The sequence below is a fragment of the Hirundo rustica genome, chromosome 8 (assembly GCF_015227805.2).
Source record: "Hirundo rustica isolate bHirRus1 chromosome 8, bHirRus1.pri.v3, whole genome shotgun sequence".
Classification (NCBI taxonomy): Eukaryota; Metazoa; Chordata; class Aves; order Passeriformes; family Hirundinidae; genus Hirundo; species Hirundo rustica.
In genome coordinates, this window is record NC_053457.1 from 9,389,008 (window position 1) to 9,405,292 (window position 16,285).

The window sequence follows — 16,285 nt, forward strand, 5'->3', positions numbered from 1 at the left end:
ATAATCATCTTTTGTTAGGTATTTGAAATCCCTGACACACACAAACACTTCATTGCCTTCTTACAAATCTTTTTAGCACTGTTACAGAATACCTACTGATATGATATGAAAGCATCTGTAGGTAAAGTCTGCACGCCAGCACTTCTACAGGATGCAGAATGTTTCTCTTTCTTTACCTTTTCCTTTTGCTTTTAGTAAGCTTTAGCCTAATAACAGAATTTACACAGGCTATAGCACCACCTCCTGTTCACATCTGGGCTTTGATGTAAATAACAGAGCAAAGCTAAAAGTTCTCTTAGAGGTGATGGGTTTTTTAATGTATGAAGCAAAACGGAAAAATGAGAACTTTTATTCCTTTCAAATGACTTTTCTCTGTTAATAGGAATTTCAGGTTTGCTTTTTCTAGAATGTGTTCTTATGGTTGCGAGGGTTTTTTGCTAATGTAAATGGCATTAAGAAATTTAGTAGCTGGCTGTTGTTGATGTTTTAAGAAAATGTTTTAAGAGTTCAAAATATTCCTTTTTAAATTACTTTATTAATAACTCCAAGTTTAGAGATAATATGCACAAGTAGAGACTTCTGCAGAGACTACTTGTGAAGCTCTGGCTGGTGTGGTTTAAAAGCTTTTTGGGGATAATATCTGACTTTTTGTTCTAGTTTTGTACACTTCCCAGCCTTGATAAGAGTAATCTAAGCTCCATAACTTTGGCAGGGCCTTGCAAGATTATGTGTGTACACACAAAAAATGAACTGTTCACACTGTAGTGAAGTTGCTCTAAGGCAAGACTGGTGTTTATCTTAGGCAGTTTTTCCTAAGCCTCACCTTCTCTCAGTGAGGGGTAATGAATTTAGGCCAGACATAATGTGAATTAGACAAATGAGGAGGGATTGCTGAGCAGGCAGGTGAATCCACAGACACTAATTCGTCTTAAGATTTGCAGGGAAGCCCAAAATCATATGTGTGGCATAGCAATTACACCGTGTGTAACACAGCCTTATGGGATGCAAACTTTCAACTGAGAGCAAAAGGTGATGTTTCTTTTTGGAAGCATTTACTTCTGGAATCAGATACTGAAAGCTGCAGATCTGTTTCCTCTAACTTAAAGATGTTTCTGCAAGCACGTGCACCTAAAACCTCTCTCTATGTAGCAGCAACAGATTTATAAGTGTCATCCTATACATTTTTTGTGTTTAAAAAGAAATAGAGGTTGCTCAAAAGCCTGGGAAAGACTGTCAAAGAAGTAAGAAAAAAAAAATTAAATGCTGAGTGTAGGAAAAAAAGAGTAAACCTTTCATATAATGAAGTGGTTCTTTCATGTGGGTAAGTGCTGCCTTTGAGTGGCCAGGAGGTGGCCAGCGGGTGCCATCCTGGCGCTGGCCCTGCTGGATTCCCTTGGCAAGGGCCCGGGGGCGGTGCTGGAACATGCCCAACCTCAGCTCTCAGCTGACACAGACACTTCTCTAGGACCAGAATCCACTGCATCCCACGTGCAAAGGAGCTTGAAAGAGAGAGACACTGCCCATCCTTACACTGCTTTTGCAACAAGTGATAAGGAATGCCTGAGGTGTTTAAAGAATATTTATCTAGTGCTGATAGTGTCCAGCATGCATCAAAACTACATGATGATCTCTCCTAAATGCACCCAATACCGTGGGGTTTGGCTCCAAATACTTTTGATTCCAGTTGATATCAATCAGGTTTGGCCTGTGTAGGAATCCTTGATACAAAGGGTTAGAAATTAAAGTAGGTATAGGGTACGTGACAAGTGTCACGAGGGCAGCACTGCAGTAGCTGTGTGAACTATTCCAGTGGCAGTAAAAACCCCCAAAAACCTAACAAAAACAACAACAACAACAAAATAAAACTAAAACCAGCAAACAGCTCCCCTCAAAAAACAAAACAAAACCCCACAAACAAACAAAATCACAAAAGAACCAAAACAAAGCAAACCCCACAAACAAAAAACCCCGAACAAACAAACTCCACAACCCAAAAAAAAATCAAAAAGGGTTGATCTAAATCGAATCCTTTCAAAAATCTAGGTTAGAGCCTAGCCAGGAAGGAATAAAATAAGCTGATGTGGGCACGTTTTGTGTGGTAATCACTAGAGTTGTGACTGCTGCAGTAAGAATGCTGTGCACTCTTCCTGTGGTTAGCTCTTCACTTAAAATAGATGTGAGAATGTTCTAGGGAATACAAGAAATATGAGAAGGATGAAAGTAAATCTTTCCAGCTAGGAAGAATAAATGTCGCTGACACAGATATTGTTGCCTTGCTTTACTCAGGGGAAAAATAAAAAGTCTAAATGCTAGAAAGCAGTATTTTTTCTCTGTAGGAGCTAAGCAAACAATTTCTGTGCCTTTCCCAGCCTGGGTCTCAAACGGTACCTGCTGTGGTTGGAAATGCTAACCTGAAGGACACCTGCACACCCTGGGTAAGCTCATTATATAACTTCATTTGTATGCATGGAGAAGAACACTGGATTTGAGAATTTTAATTGATACCTTTTTTCCCATTGCCAACATAATTTTTCCTCAAAGAGAATGGATGAAATCTCTGACAACCTGTTTATTGGGCATCCAGGGGTTGAAGGGTGGGAGAGAGTTAAAGGAGATTTTCTTTAGATTCCAGAGACCTATGAGTCAGTATGTCCATGAGCAAAGGTTACATAAACTAATAGATTAGAACAAGATTTAGTTGCATAAACACTGTTACTGCATTTCAATCTGTCACCGAGTCAAGCCTGCAGATTATTGCAGGCAGAGCTAGCCTGGGGCTTACAGACCATCTTGCTGCACTGCCTCTGACACTGGATACATTTGAAATAGCATTGTTCTCTTGCTGGGGGCTCCTCTGAAATCTAGGGCTTAGTGCTGCAAGCCTTGTTTAATAGACAGTGCTGTTCTCTCAGCTCCTGTCTAATTTGGGATGTCACTCTGGTGTATTGGTTACACAATAATTATTTCATTTAAGCGAGGATCATCCTGCCTCTTATGTGACTGGTGCACTGTAGGCAGCCACAGGGACTAGATCCAGATCCTCTTCAAATTTTCCCCCAACTTTCCTGAAGCCTCTATCCCTCTTCCTTCCATCATACTCTCTCCCCAGAATATGCTGGATGAAGTCAGGGAGACCAGCCTAAGTATCTCCTGCTGCATGAGCAGAAATGAGGATGGATATGTTACCCAGGCCTGTTGTCTGGGGAAAGGGAGTCAGGATCAGGAATTTTGAGTGGGCTGGGGCTGATCCACAGGCCATGACACATTCGGATGACTGTGGTCTGAGTTGTTTGGGAATAGTGCAGGTCACATGGGAAAACAAAGCCTTTCTTGGAGCTGCAGAGCTGCATTTTTTCAAAGTGCATGAGGGCAGATTGTGCTCCCAGGCTGCAGTACTTTCCTGTTGTGTAGTGTTTTCCTTTGTGCTCTCCCCAGCTCATTGCTGATGCCATTTCATCTTTTTACACGTGGGAATTGAGGCATCAAAGTTCAAGTCTTTATTTAGATGCTTAACTCCCAATAAGTAAAGCAAACTGTCTCTACAGCAAGCTTTGTTCACAGCCCTCAGCCCTGGGCACCAGTTAACATCTAGAACAGACTCTGATACTTTGTTCTTCAAAGACCAAGTAATTTTTTTTTCTTTTTTGAATGACACCATTTGCAAAAGTAAACCAAGGACGTATCTACATGAATGTAGTTTTGAAAAAACAGTCAGACCCAAATTTGCAAGAGTGTCCTGGTGGGCAAGTTGCTTAAGGACAGAATTAGTGGTGACATCTCAAAGTGTGGTGTTCTGTAGTGGTTTTTATTTTCTGGAAGCAGGCCCTGGGAGCCCTGCCTGCTTGTGTGGTCCTGGCTTGCCTCCTCTTCAGCTGAGAGTACAGAACAGATGGAAGACTAGCAATCAAATACAGGGCGAAGCTAAATATGTGATTAAATTATCAAAAGGCCAAAGCCCTTATTGCATGAAAGGCAGCTTAAAGCTACCCCAAAACTGGCTAGAAGGGTTAGTTTTTGTTGGTGCAATTATTTATTGCTTTTTGCTAATGGATATTAGGGAGGCATAGGGAAGACGTTCTGGTGGTTGTGCATGGGAGGAAATGACATTTGGGAGAAGTAGAGCAGTGTCCATGTGATAGTCCCTTGATTTAAGAGATGTAAGGTTTTGTGCAATATCATCTTTGGCTCGTTGCAAAACATGCTGAAAAAAAAGGAGCTTGTTTTCATTCTCCATAAGCTACTGTGCTATTTGTTTGATAACCAAACTAAAAATAGTGCTTTGCAGAGATTTGCTAAGTCTTTGAAATACATGAGATTGTTTGTATCAGTGGGCTGCCTCGCTAACTGCCAAGGTAAAATAAAGGCAAGAGAACTGGTCTGCTTTGTTGAGAAAGCTGCTCTTATATCCAAGACGAAAAAGAATGGAGATGACAGAGCTCAAAACCACCAGTTTTCACAGGTCTAAAAATTCTGACAGCTTTCAGAAAGATTAATTCTGCAAAGAAGAGAACTGCATCTATGTTGCTCCTTGAAAAAAGTCGTGTCAGTAGCATTACGGTGTTATTCCCAATGAAGATAAATGTAGGTGACCTGGCAGATTTCATGGAGACTTTATGAAATAAACCCCCACAAATCATCTTTCTTGCAGAACAGAGGCTTATTCAGAGACCATGCCATAATTGGGATGTCTAGCCAGCAGTTGTCTTCTCCCAGGCACAAGAAGCAGAACTTGTCATGATGCTTATTGGATAGAAACAGTATGTAGTGTTTCTGTTTATACCCAAAACTGTATATAAAGTGTTTACATACAAATTAGGCTGACAGACGTGTTAGACGTGTGGCACATGGAATGATATTTGTGGTGATTAATTGGGCTGTATTGGAAAGTTGGAGGTTAATGTGATACCACTTACCTGACAGAATTGCTTTCTTTATAGAACTCTGTTAGAAATAACCCTGCTGTTTATGTCCAATGGAAGGTGGTGGTCAGTTTTGTGTTTTTAAAAAGCCCCAGGTGCATTTCAGTTGCCTCGAGTGTGTGTGTGAACACTTGCTATGCTGGCTCCTTCACCTGACTGACCGGAGTTATTTTGGGTGTCTCAATGTAAGCAAAAACTGAAAACTGGCACTGCATACAGAATGCCAATTTCAATAAGGGACAAGTAGCATCTGGAGTGGAGAGCTTCTGACTGGTTGTAGGCATAGAAGAATTAAATTTGCCCATGGTGCATTAGTTATTATCTTGAAGGCTCTCTCAGACTGTGCTAAGGGGCTGTTATTCTTCAGAAACACTCGAAAATACTTTACAATAGAGATATCCAAAACTTGATCCAAATTGGCTGTGGCAGATGACATTCGGGCAAATGAGCAGTGTTACCCACAGGACAGCATATTGTTCCTGGAGGGCTGCCTTATTGTGGAAGACTAGAACATATCCCAGAAATGCATTAAGATAAAATCTGCCTGGTGCAAGGTGCAGTTTCACTGCCTTAAGTGGCTTTGAATCAACAGACAACAAATATCAGCCTTCCAGGGTTTGCATGCAGAGCCTCCAGACAGAGATGTAAACAAATTTCAAGCAGTGTTTGTGGGCACTGAAGCCTGCCCCTCAAAGAGCAGCAGAGCTCAGCAGGCTCAGGGCTGAGGGGGGAGTTCAGAAGGCACAGTCTGGACAGGTCCAGGTCACCCACCTGGCAGGAAAAAGTTGCTCTAAATGACAGCAGACCAGGCAGTGCAAGAAAATCCTGTGGGGTTATAAATGGGAAGGGGTGAGAGAAGGGCCTCAGTACATGGTTTTAGGAGGCACCAAGCAATCAGGATGGTTTTCCTACCCCATTTCCTCTTCTGAAGAGGAGTAGATGGCCAAAGTGTGCCGGTGAATTTTAGGTTAGATAAAGGACTTTTGGGTTAGGACTGGACTTCTCCTCTCTTGAATGTGGAAGCCCTGGGGGTTGCCTGGATGGAGACTGACAAAAGCTGGCCTGCAGATCTGACGGCTCTGCCTGGTTGGTGCCCTGTTCAGCAGGCAAGCAGAGCTGACTGCCCCACCTCACACAACTAACTCAAAATCAGGGGGCTGGTGGCTTGTTCTCACATGACCCTCAAGCAGCCAAATCAGTGAACAGTGATTTTGAAAGCTTTCTTCCATGGCTGGGCATAGGACTTTAATTTTATGAGATTAAACACATTCTCACGTTTTCCTAAGAACCCCGTCCTGAGTGGAGTTCTCAGGAAAACAGGAATGCAAGTCAGGCTGAGCCACAGTGGTAGAACTGTTCTGAAATAACTCTCTTTGAAAATAATACTGTCCTTCTTCTCAAAAGAAATTCATCAGCATTGTCTGGATTTGGCCTAATGGATCTGTAGGCTACTGATTTCTCAGCTTCTTTTAACTATCAACTTTCTTAAAAAAAAGATACGAGAATAAATTCTCTGTAATAGACTATGAACACGAAGAAAAGTTCCAATAGGAATTTATTACATTGCAGCAGGCAAAGCAAAGGCAAATACAGCGCTGGACGGCAGGGGAGTCTCGCTCCACCAACTGCCGTGCCTTGGCAGGTTTTTCAGTCTTGCTTTTATCTTGCTTCTTTCCTCCGATGATGTATGTGTGACGTGTTGCTGGGAGGGTCTCTTTCTGTCCCTCGGTGGTCGCAGAGATGAAGGCTGTAGTTGTCCTCTTCCTTATATGGTAACTAAACTGGAATTCCTGAAACTTAAAGCTGATTAAGCAAGTAGAGAGAGAAAAAAGGAATGGGCAAGGGTATGTTTGCCTATAAGCTTAGATAGTAACATAGTAACTTCCTGTTATCTTGAGTTATTTGATCTCCAGTGAACAAAAAATAGTTAATGTTTATCACATTCTCCAAGTCTGAATTTGAGGCAGTTTTGCACCTTTTCTCATCAAATGTGGAATGAGGAAGTTGCATGCCCGTTGCATCATTATGGATGCCCAGATTTGTGAGCTGTTGATGTAAAAGATGGTCACCAGTATCTTCCAGTAAGCACATTTTGATCCTTTCAATGAAAATAGTCATAGAAAATAGTGATAGAAAATCTGGGACAAGAAAGCCCTGCAACTTGGTTCTGTAAAAGGTTCAGGGAGAAGCTAAGTGCAGTATTGTCCTGTCATTTTATCTTTTATATCTTCTTGGGATGTCATTTGGGCAACCTGGGACTCATTTGGAAGATGCCCTGGAGTGGAAGGGTGGCACCATGGGTGGCCACTGGCACTGGGACAATGCTGGAGCAGCTACAGGTGCCAGGCTGTGTCTCACCATGCCAGCCAAAGGTCTTTTGCTGGAATAAGAAAAGAGGAGGAGAGTTGCCCTCTCCCTGCAGCACCACTGCAGTCCTATGCCATGGCATGGGAAGAGTCTCCTGGGCATGATCCTGGGCCAGCAGGAATGCTGATAAGGATGTGCTGGAAGGGACTGGTTCAAGGAACTTCTGTGTCCAGCCCAGCAGGAAGGATGTCAGGGTCAGCACAACGAGCTGACTGCAAGTGCCTCCTCTGCTTCACTGCTGTAGTACATGGCAGGTAAAATAATGCAGCCAGAAAGCTGCTGCTGACCCGTGTGTGGCTCTTAACCCCCGAAACGCTTCCTGACCTGCAGCCCGAGGGCGTGATTGCTCGGTGAGTCGTGGGGCTGTGCATCTTAGGAACAAAGCCCGGAAGCACATAGGAAATCACTGCTTTTGCAGCCCATTCTGAAGACTCAGGCATCGATTGTACATTTTTAAAAGCATTAGGGGGGGTGTTGATCCCCCTCTCTCAGCTGAGCCAGGCCTGATGGGACGGTGTTGGTGAAGGCTTAGGAACAAAATGCTGTAAGTGGTTTACAAGAATTATTTACTGCTTCCTGAACAGAAAGAAAGAGGACTTGAAAGGGGTCTTTTCTGATGTTTTGGCATCCTTCTCCTTGTCCCACTAGAGATCCAACCACCCTCCCTTGTGTGGAGTTCTAAATGGAGGGAATAGGCCAGAAAGGAATAAAAGCAGCAAACAATGTGGAACCTTGGAGTGGTCCTTGGGAAAGGACTGAGTGTCCCCCTTATAAGGGTGAGCAAAACAGGAGATTCGATACAAAAATGGGCCACTGTGGATGGGGATGAGACTCCTCTGGTCACATCTGTCCTTGGTGTTCCCTGATGCACTACAGGTCACACCTGGCAGCTTGGAGGACCTGTGTGCCTGATATTCCTGTTGGGTGAGGATTGGGGGGGGATGCTCAACAGCAGCACCCTCAGCACCCTGCCCGTGCCTGGGTGAGCCCCTGTGTCAGGCTGAGGGCGAGGACACGGTGCTGCCTCCATGTTTGCATGCAGAGAGGGCAGGCTGGCATCCCCTGAGGGCTGCAGTGGGTGGGGAGGCCACCGTCTGTGGGCAACTGTGAGCCCAGAAATACCTGTGCCAGGTGTGGGAGACAGGGGTGGCACAAGTGGGAGCCTTGCAGGAGGGCAGCCTCAACTGCAAGCACCCTGATGTGTGTGCTGACACAAACTCCTTGGAAGTCACTTTGATTCAACTAAGATGTGTGTAAGTAAGTGGAAACAGGTTCTGGAAAATGACTTACGATAGAAAAGGTGTTCTAAAGGTGTCCTGTTTGGCAGAAACTAGATAATTATCTGTAGCACACTGCTTTTTCCATTTCTCCCTGCTCAGCACAAACAATCTCACTCTGTGCAGTCCATGGATACATGCTTGTTCCCAGTCTGTGCCTACAGGACTGACGCCTTCTGGGCTTGGGGTTTGGTTTGTTTTCTTTCTGATTGTTCCACCTTACCGGAAGCAACGGGTGTTTCCTACTGGTGATTTTACCTTTATATGAGGGTTGATACTGACCACATAGCAGGATGCCTTGGCCCAGCAGTCAGTTCCTTTGTATACCTTTTATAATTTTCCTTTAACCCTTAGAATTTTATTCCTCCCCCTCTGCTCCTCCTCTTCCTGCCCCTGATTGCCTCCCCTCCCTGTGCTTCCCTGGCGGCATTGCCAGCTCCGCACAGGCCCAGTTTCTCTAATCAGATGAAGCTGCAGGATTATCTCTCTCCCTCCCTCCTAGGCTCCATTTTATTTCCTCTCCAGCCAAGGGGGGAGCCAGGAAGGGGCAGAGGGAACCCCATCTCCCAATCTCCTGCCTCTGATGCTCTCTAACAATCCCACCTCCTTCCCCTTATCATATGCTCACCTTAGTGTCAGCAGCATCAGGCGGATCAAGGAGAGGAAATCTGAACTCTTTGGGCTTTTGTTCTCCTCAGATTTCTGAGCATCTGTTTTTAAACACCCTCCAAGTAACTTGTGCAGGGAAGCTGGATGTGCAGTCCCTGAGTGGGGGGAAGGTAAGGACCACGGCAGTCATGCATTGCCCGCTCTCTCGGCTCCCGTAAGGACACCGAGCCCTCTCCGTTTTGCCAGGGTAACAAAGCAGATGAGGGGAAGGGAAGCGAGAGGAGCTGCACAGAGACAGACCCAGGCTTCTGTACGTGCTGTGGTGGCAGCAGGGGGTTGATAGCTGGACTGAAAACCCCAGGAAATGGTAGCTTTCTCTTTTTCTGAAATGATGGGAACGATGACTCTGAGCTTTAATTGAATTTAATGTAGTTCTGTAGAAGGTGGGGTTTTTGTGTTGATGTCTTTCACTTACATGTGTATGTGTTTTTCTTTTAGTAAATATTTCCAGAATGTGCATGTCACTTGGGGGAGAAAAACCCCCATAAGCTTGTTCATCTTACTCCTCTGCACATCTGTGAGTTTATGAAGATGCTTTTTGATTATCTCTTGTGTGTATGTTAGAGTTTGGCTAGTAAAAATAAGAGAAAAGAGTAAATTTTGTTGCTTTAGATTTCTACCTTTTAGTACTAATGTACCAGAGAATTGTTTACCTTACTGTTTTCCACCGTGTGTACCACATGTTTTTTAAATTCCTAGGAATATTGAACACTAGAAAAATCTGAGGAATGTTTCTGTGCTTTCTGCATATCAGCTTTGTTTTACAGTTTTCCTTCCTAGATACATGGTCAATTGCTATTTAAAATGGCAAATAAATTTTTTATCTTAAATCAAAACATGTTTTCTTTCCAAAGTCACAAATTTGATTCGGTTTGGCTTTCTATTGTCACTAGATTAAGTGTTTTATATCAGAATCCTTAGTAGAAGACTATATTGTGTATATGTTGTGATTTAAAGCAACATTCTGTGCTGATGCACTCCTGGATTTCAGGGGAAGAGGGAAAAGGGAGGGAGGAAGAGCAAGCAGTTATTTTCATTTAGAGAATTCATCAAAGGTGATGGGAAAGGTAGCTGTGAGATAAATATATTTTGCAAGATGTTGATTTCTTGCATAAATGAGATGGACCTTGTATAGATCAAAATCTACTTCTCTTCCATTGACTCGTGCTTCATAGTAATAATCTCGTACAAAAATATAAAAATATCAGTGCTTTTCTTGCACCCAGACATCGATGAAAGCTTGCAGATGGTTGTTTGCATGTTTTAGCATATGTCTGAATGTTTGCAGGACATGGATTCTAGTAAGAGCCGAGTTTGGAGATCTCTGCATGGAGTCTTTGTGTAAAACAATTAGGTTTTCAGAAGTTTTCATTTAGGAGGGTGGATTAGATGAGGGCTTTATGTTTTCGTGCCGTGTCTTGATTACTCTGTAAACACTTCTCCACTTACCGGGTTTTGTTGATTTTTGTTGTCCAGACATTTTATCTTAAACTGTATTCCAGGGAAAGCTGGAATTGCAATTTAGTTTATCTGACAGTGATTTAGGGCTGCATAAACAAGAGCAATAAACTGTGTATGGCCTTGTAGTGTCAGAGTTGGTTTATAATACCAAGTGTGATAAATTTCTGTCAGATAACCATGCCAAATCCTTTCATTTTCAAATCCAAACATTTTTCCTTCCATAGTAAACTATGCATATTCAAATTGCACTTGAAAAATGAAAATGTATGAGGGAGGGTAAAACAAAGGAAAATTGTTATTGATGATCATTAGACTTGTCAAGTTTGATTTTCTTTCTTGCCTGTTAGGGCAATGACAAAGGATAAATTGGAGGTAGCTTTAAACTACTGCAGATGAGCAGAGGTATTTGCTTGTACCAGTGAGATACTGTTACATCTGACTGCAGGCAGGTTATTTCTGAGCAGAACAGCAACAAAATCCCGTTTCTTCTCCAGTGGACTCTTCTGGAGGTTAGAGAGACTGAATTGTTCATTCCTTTGTCCTGGAGTTAATGTTTTTAAATGAGGATGGAGTGTACTTCACTGGTCCCTTGTATTTGGATATTACAAGCTGTTACACAGTTTGCAGGAGAAGGATGCTTTCCAGGGCTAGGGACTTGAGAGAGACCTGTTAATGGTATTTATTCTGCAAGTAATTCTTCCAATTAATCAGGAAAAAAAAATCTTCTTTTTGTTATCATACTAATACATTTCTTGCAGCAAGTATCTTTTGCAGATGTGTGTGGTACTTCATTGCTTCTAGTCTCAAACCATTTTGGCCCAAGAGCAACGGTACATCAGGAATCATAGGCTGCAAATGATGTTGCACTTTTCTTTCCTTGTCAGCCTTGAACTCTTTTTTTTTTTAAAATAATTTCCCATGGCTATGAGCCACACCATAGGGACTGCAGGCACTGGCATTTTAGTTAATTCTTGCAGCTTCATTGTACAGAAATAAGAGGTTTTTAACTGGTGTAAACAGTAAAGCTGTATTCATACACAGTATCTCTCTGAGATATTAAGATTCTGGAAGATGTGAACTATCCAAACTTTGAATAACCTTTTGTTGTTGTTGCTGGGGAGGTTGAGGGCAGCCTTTCAGTGGTGAGAGAGAGATCTTTTTAGTAAAAGCAAAATGAGAATGAAAATAAATGTTGGAGTAGAGTGGTCAGGAATATCAGCATGAGGGACACAATGAGAAGGCAGTGAACTGAAAGATACTGCTGAGCTTTTCTCTGCTTAAGATAACTTGATGCAATACTTCCTATGCATGCCTTATAACAATTGAATTAATTTATAGCTGTACAGGTAGTGGTTCATCTGTATGTTGAGAACTCTCCTTTAGGAGTATTCTCTGATTGCTGTGGGGATTGTTGGGAAGATGTCCTCTTCCATTTAGGAAAGCTGTTGAAGTTCTTCAAAATTGTTCCACTCTGAGAAATTAGCTTTAGCAACAGGAACCACACAAAAAAATCACTTTGGGGCTGCTTAGGTCAATGTACTCAGAGCACGGGACTTGGGTTAGGCCAACTAAAGGAAGTTGACATCAGCCAGGTCTTTCCTTGGTGTGAGAGCATTAAGCATGTGAGTTACAGCCAAGCATCGTTCTGCACCAAAAAAAGAGCTTAGTAAGAAAGATCACCTTTAAACTGGGCTGTCCCTGTGTGGGGAAATTCTTGCAAAATGATGGCTTGACTTGTGCGCGGTGTGGATTTAATACAAAGCAGAGAAAGGAACAGGAGTCTTTCTCCATCTGCACAATATTTGCTAATTAAGCTTTAGCAAGGGCACACTTCAGTGTGCAAATGAAGGTTAATGGGATTGAGCAGTTGTTAGACCTTCATTTGACTTGTAGAGCTTTACTCCAGTCAACAGCAAAGAAGACTGACAGAACCCAATTCATCTGAGCTGAAGTGACAGATCCGACTCCTTTTCAGCTCAAGCTAAGCAAACCTGACATGGAAATTGAAGAGATGATGAATGCACAAAGCCATCCTAACTCTTATTAACTAGGGTAGTGTGGGGTTTTTGGTTTTGTTGTGTTTTTTTTTTAAGACTTAAAAATATGCTTTCTGCAGTGAATCTGCTGGGAGAGTTCAGTGGTTATGACTGAGCAGGGTAGATCAATACTTCTTGAAACATCAAGGAAAAACACATCTTGTTATAGCAGTTTTATTTGGTTCTTAATGGCCTCTAAACTGTGAAAGGCGTGGGGTGATTTTGTTGATTTAGTAACAGAGAGGTGTTAATAAATCGGAAAGAAACTTCTGGGGTCACTGCCTCCTTCCTATAGCACTTTTTGTGTAGAATGTGGGGATCGCCTTTGTGCTTCCTTTCCAAAGCCATTCCTGTCTCAGTAAAAGGTGCTAAGGTTTCAGTAAAACCAACAGGTTCCACTAATCAATTAAAAGTGGTTCAGTATTGCAAAATGGCCACACATTTCAGCTGCTCAGGTTGAGAAGGTACATGACATTCATTTGCACTGACAGATAAAAGCACGAATTTATGAAAAGAATTTTTAAAAAAGCCATTTTTGAAGGGACCTTGTGAATTCGTCTATTCCAATCTCCTGCTCAAAGCACAGACAGCTGTGAGATCAGATCAGATTTCTTAGAGTTCTGTCTGCATGAGTCTTGAATATGGCCAATGTTTGAAAAGCAAAGAATTCCTGTAGCAGGGCTTTTATTCTTTATAATCAGTATCTTGTTGCTAGCAGTTAACAGCAGATGCCTGGAGAGTTATTTTCTAGTTGTCCATGTCACGGGGGGGGATCTTTCTCTATCTGAATGACGACAGGAACTGAATTGTCTTGTGGCTCTTGAGTTGTTCCAAATTTATACCTCAAAACTTTGTGATTCTGACATTACTAAATGTTAATAAGAAAGTAGGGACTTCTGCAGCTTGGTTTATGATTGAAATTAACCAAAAGGAGGGGAAAATTGTTTGTTTACATAGAGTAGGGTGTAAACATTAGTTCTAGAGGAAGTCACTTGGATTTGACAAAGTATTTGCAAACTTTAGTCTCCTGCTTTGGACTGTTATTTTACTCTGTCTTGAGTTTTTTCTCCTTTTTGTCTCTGGTGTCAAGCCTTGGGAGGCAGGGGCTCTCCTCTAGCCAAGCTCTGATGTTTTTCTTCTCTCAGTCCTGAGAGAGTAGGGAAATGCTTCCTTTCATCCCTTTCAGATATTCTCTGCAAACTGTGGATACTAGTTCCCCACACAGGTCTGATTCGACCACAGATTAATTGGGACAGTTGCTTTCCTGAGAGACAGATATTGCACTTTGGCATAATGCTTTTTTATGACAAAATACCAAGTTTGAAATGAAAACTTCCTCTTCCCATATTCCTTGTTTAAATAGTTTCAAATCTACCTCATACTACAATGGCAACTTTTAGTGCTGTGAAACATGATTAGCTAGTCCCCTTTCTAGTTCTTTTCAATATTCACTTAGCCCCTTGGAGAGAGGTTGCCAGCTCTTTTCCAGCTTAAGGATATATAAAAGACAGCTTGCAGTGTGAACTGAAGGCTTAAATCAGTCCCAGAATCTCTTTTTCATGAGAAGTTCACCATAGTAAATAAAAGCCCACAAGTGCATGTGGCACTGCAAGACAACGTGGTCTGCAGTTGTGACAAGACTGCTTAGAAAGTTTAATGAGACTGTTTATAATAATGAATCATTGCTACTTAATATACCATGTATATACAATATACATGTTGTCAGCATGCATATTGTATAGAGAGTATATACATACAACAGCTAATTTGAGAAACTCAGCTGAGTTTGAGTATTTGAAATCCTTGAGATTACATTACAATGCTGGAAAGCTGCAGGAGGTGCTTTAAACATATGTTCTGAAGCACAGATAATGTCTGAACTTTACTGGTAAGGTGACTTTTCTGCAAGTGCAACAAGAACTCTACAGATGCTCTATTTATTTCTTCCAATCCAAATATTACAAAAGAAGGGCCAGAATACATTGTCTTCAGCATCTTATATTTAATATCTTTTATTCTAGGATTTCAGAGTGCTCTGCAATCATGAGTTAAGCCTTTAAATACCTACATTGGGGGCTTCTGCATCTAATCTGTGAGTCACAGATGAGTAAACTGAGTCACAAAGGGAATGACTTGCTCAAGGTCATACACTATGTCAGTGAGCACAGACAAAATTAGAAAGCAATTGTTTCCCCTTTCTAATTACTGAGCAATTGTTTTTTAAGTTCTGGAAATCAGTTTTCTGTCAGTCCACAATGTCAAAGTCAGTCTTTTCTCTGCCACCACTGAGAGCAGCTTCTAGAGCTAGATGGATTGTGTTTTTGAATTATTTTCTTCAAGAAAAACAGTTTTGCATACAGTTCAAAAATGCTGTTATTTAAATAAAGAAGGGGATTTTGTGGCCCTGGTATAGTGTTCAATCACAGGGGAAAACAAGGGAATAAGTAATGAAGGTAAATTCCTAGGTTTTGCTGGTAAGTTGCCAGGTTTTTCTAGGTAGGAAAGAGATTCAACTATTCCATGTTGAAGAATAATGAGCCATCTATAATTGTTTTGGTTTCCTTCAATCTGAAATACTGTCTTTACCCTGATGGAGATGTTTGGAGACCTTCAGGTTGCTCTTACTGTTGTTTCTATCACCATTATTCCTGTTTGATGCTGCTGTAGGAATTGCCATCCTTCAATTAGGGCTGATATGTGAACACGAAAAGCTGCTGTACGTGGGGCTATATCTATTCAGTATTTTTAAGGCAGATTTGAGCTTCCTTTGTCTGCCACTGCAGCTGGTTGTAAAGCTTTTATCTCTGTTGGCACAACAACGAAGCAAGGCAGCGAGTTCTTTGGGGAGCTGGGCGTGTTAGACAGGCTCAGCTCTGCGCTTTTCTGCCGCCTTGCAGCCAGCACAGCGCACACACACAGTGCATCCACTCCCACGGGCTGGGACACAGCTTTGGCTCTCACACCTGGCAGGGAGGGGCGTCCCACTGCCCCCTCACTCAGAAGTGCAGTGCCATTAAAGCTGGGATGTCCATAGGGCAGGGAGGATAAGCTGAGTTCGTACCTTCCCTCTAACTGTCACTGTCAAGCTTTCAAGCAAACAGCAAAAATTATTATTTGAATATTTTCTGCTAAAACATGTGAATTTTCAAGTAGATATTCTAATCACTGAGCCAGTTTGGGTGGAGTTTGCTGGATGTGCAAACTGCTGGCCTCTTGTGCAGGTTGCACTGATATCCAGCTGTAATTTGAGATTGGAAGGAGGCTGTAAGTGAGCTTCTGGTTTTCTGTATGATTTTTTAGTTCATGCTGCTGCCCAGGCAGCTGTGACTCACACAGTTGGCAGGCTTGGGCCTCTGACAGGCAGAGGCTTCCTAAGCAAATCTATGGCCATGTGTTTTTCCAGAGTTCCACATCAGTGGGGTTGCTTTGGAGCTGGTCTGCTCAGGACTGAAGCGTGGGTACAAAAGTGGAACTCTGAGGAACATGAGTTGTTCGACACCAGACCAATTTTCTCTCCTCCAAGTTGGAACACGTGAAGGAATAGGATTTGATCCCC

At 42.3% G+C, this 16,285-nt stretch overlaps 1 protein-coding gene across 7 annotated transcripts in view; it reads left to right on the forward strand.

The window, feature by feature from the left end:
- GPRIN2 (G protein regulated inducer of neurite outgrowth 2) overlaps window positions 1-16,285 on the forward strand; it is a 28,832-nt gene that overhangs the window by 1,119 nt on the left and 11,428 nt on the right. For 3 of the 7 annotated variants that reach the window (XM_040072155.1, XM_058421523.1, XM_040072161.1), the window contains exon 2: window positions 2,370-2,435. The gene's annotated coding sequence lies outside the window, so the exon portion shown is untranslated. Of the gene's footprint in view, window positions 1-2,356; window positions 2,436-4,672; window positions 4,758-9,074; window positions 9,343-9,503; window positions 9,616-16,285 lie in introns of those variants that run through there. The other 4 variants (XM_058421524.1, XM_040072162.2, XM_040072160.2 and 1 more) reach the window with 4 other exon arrangements.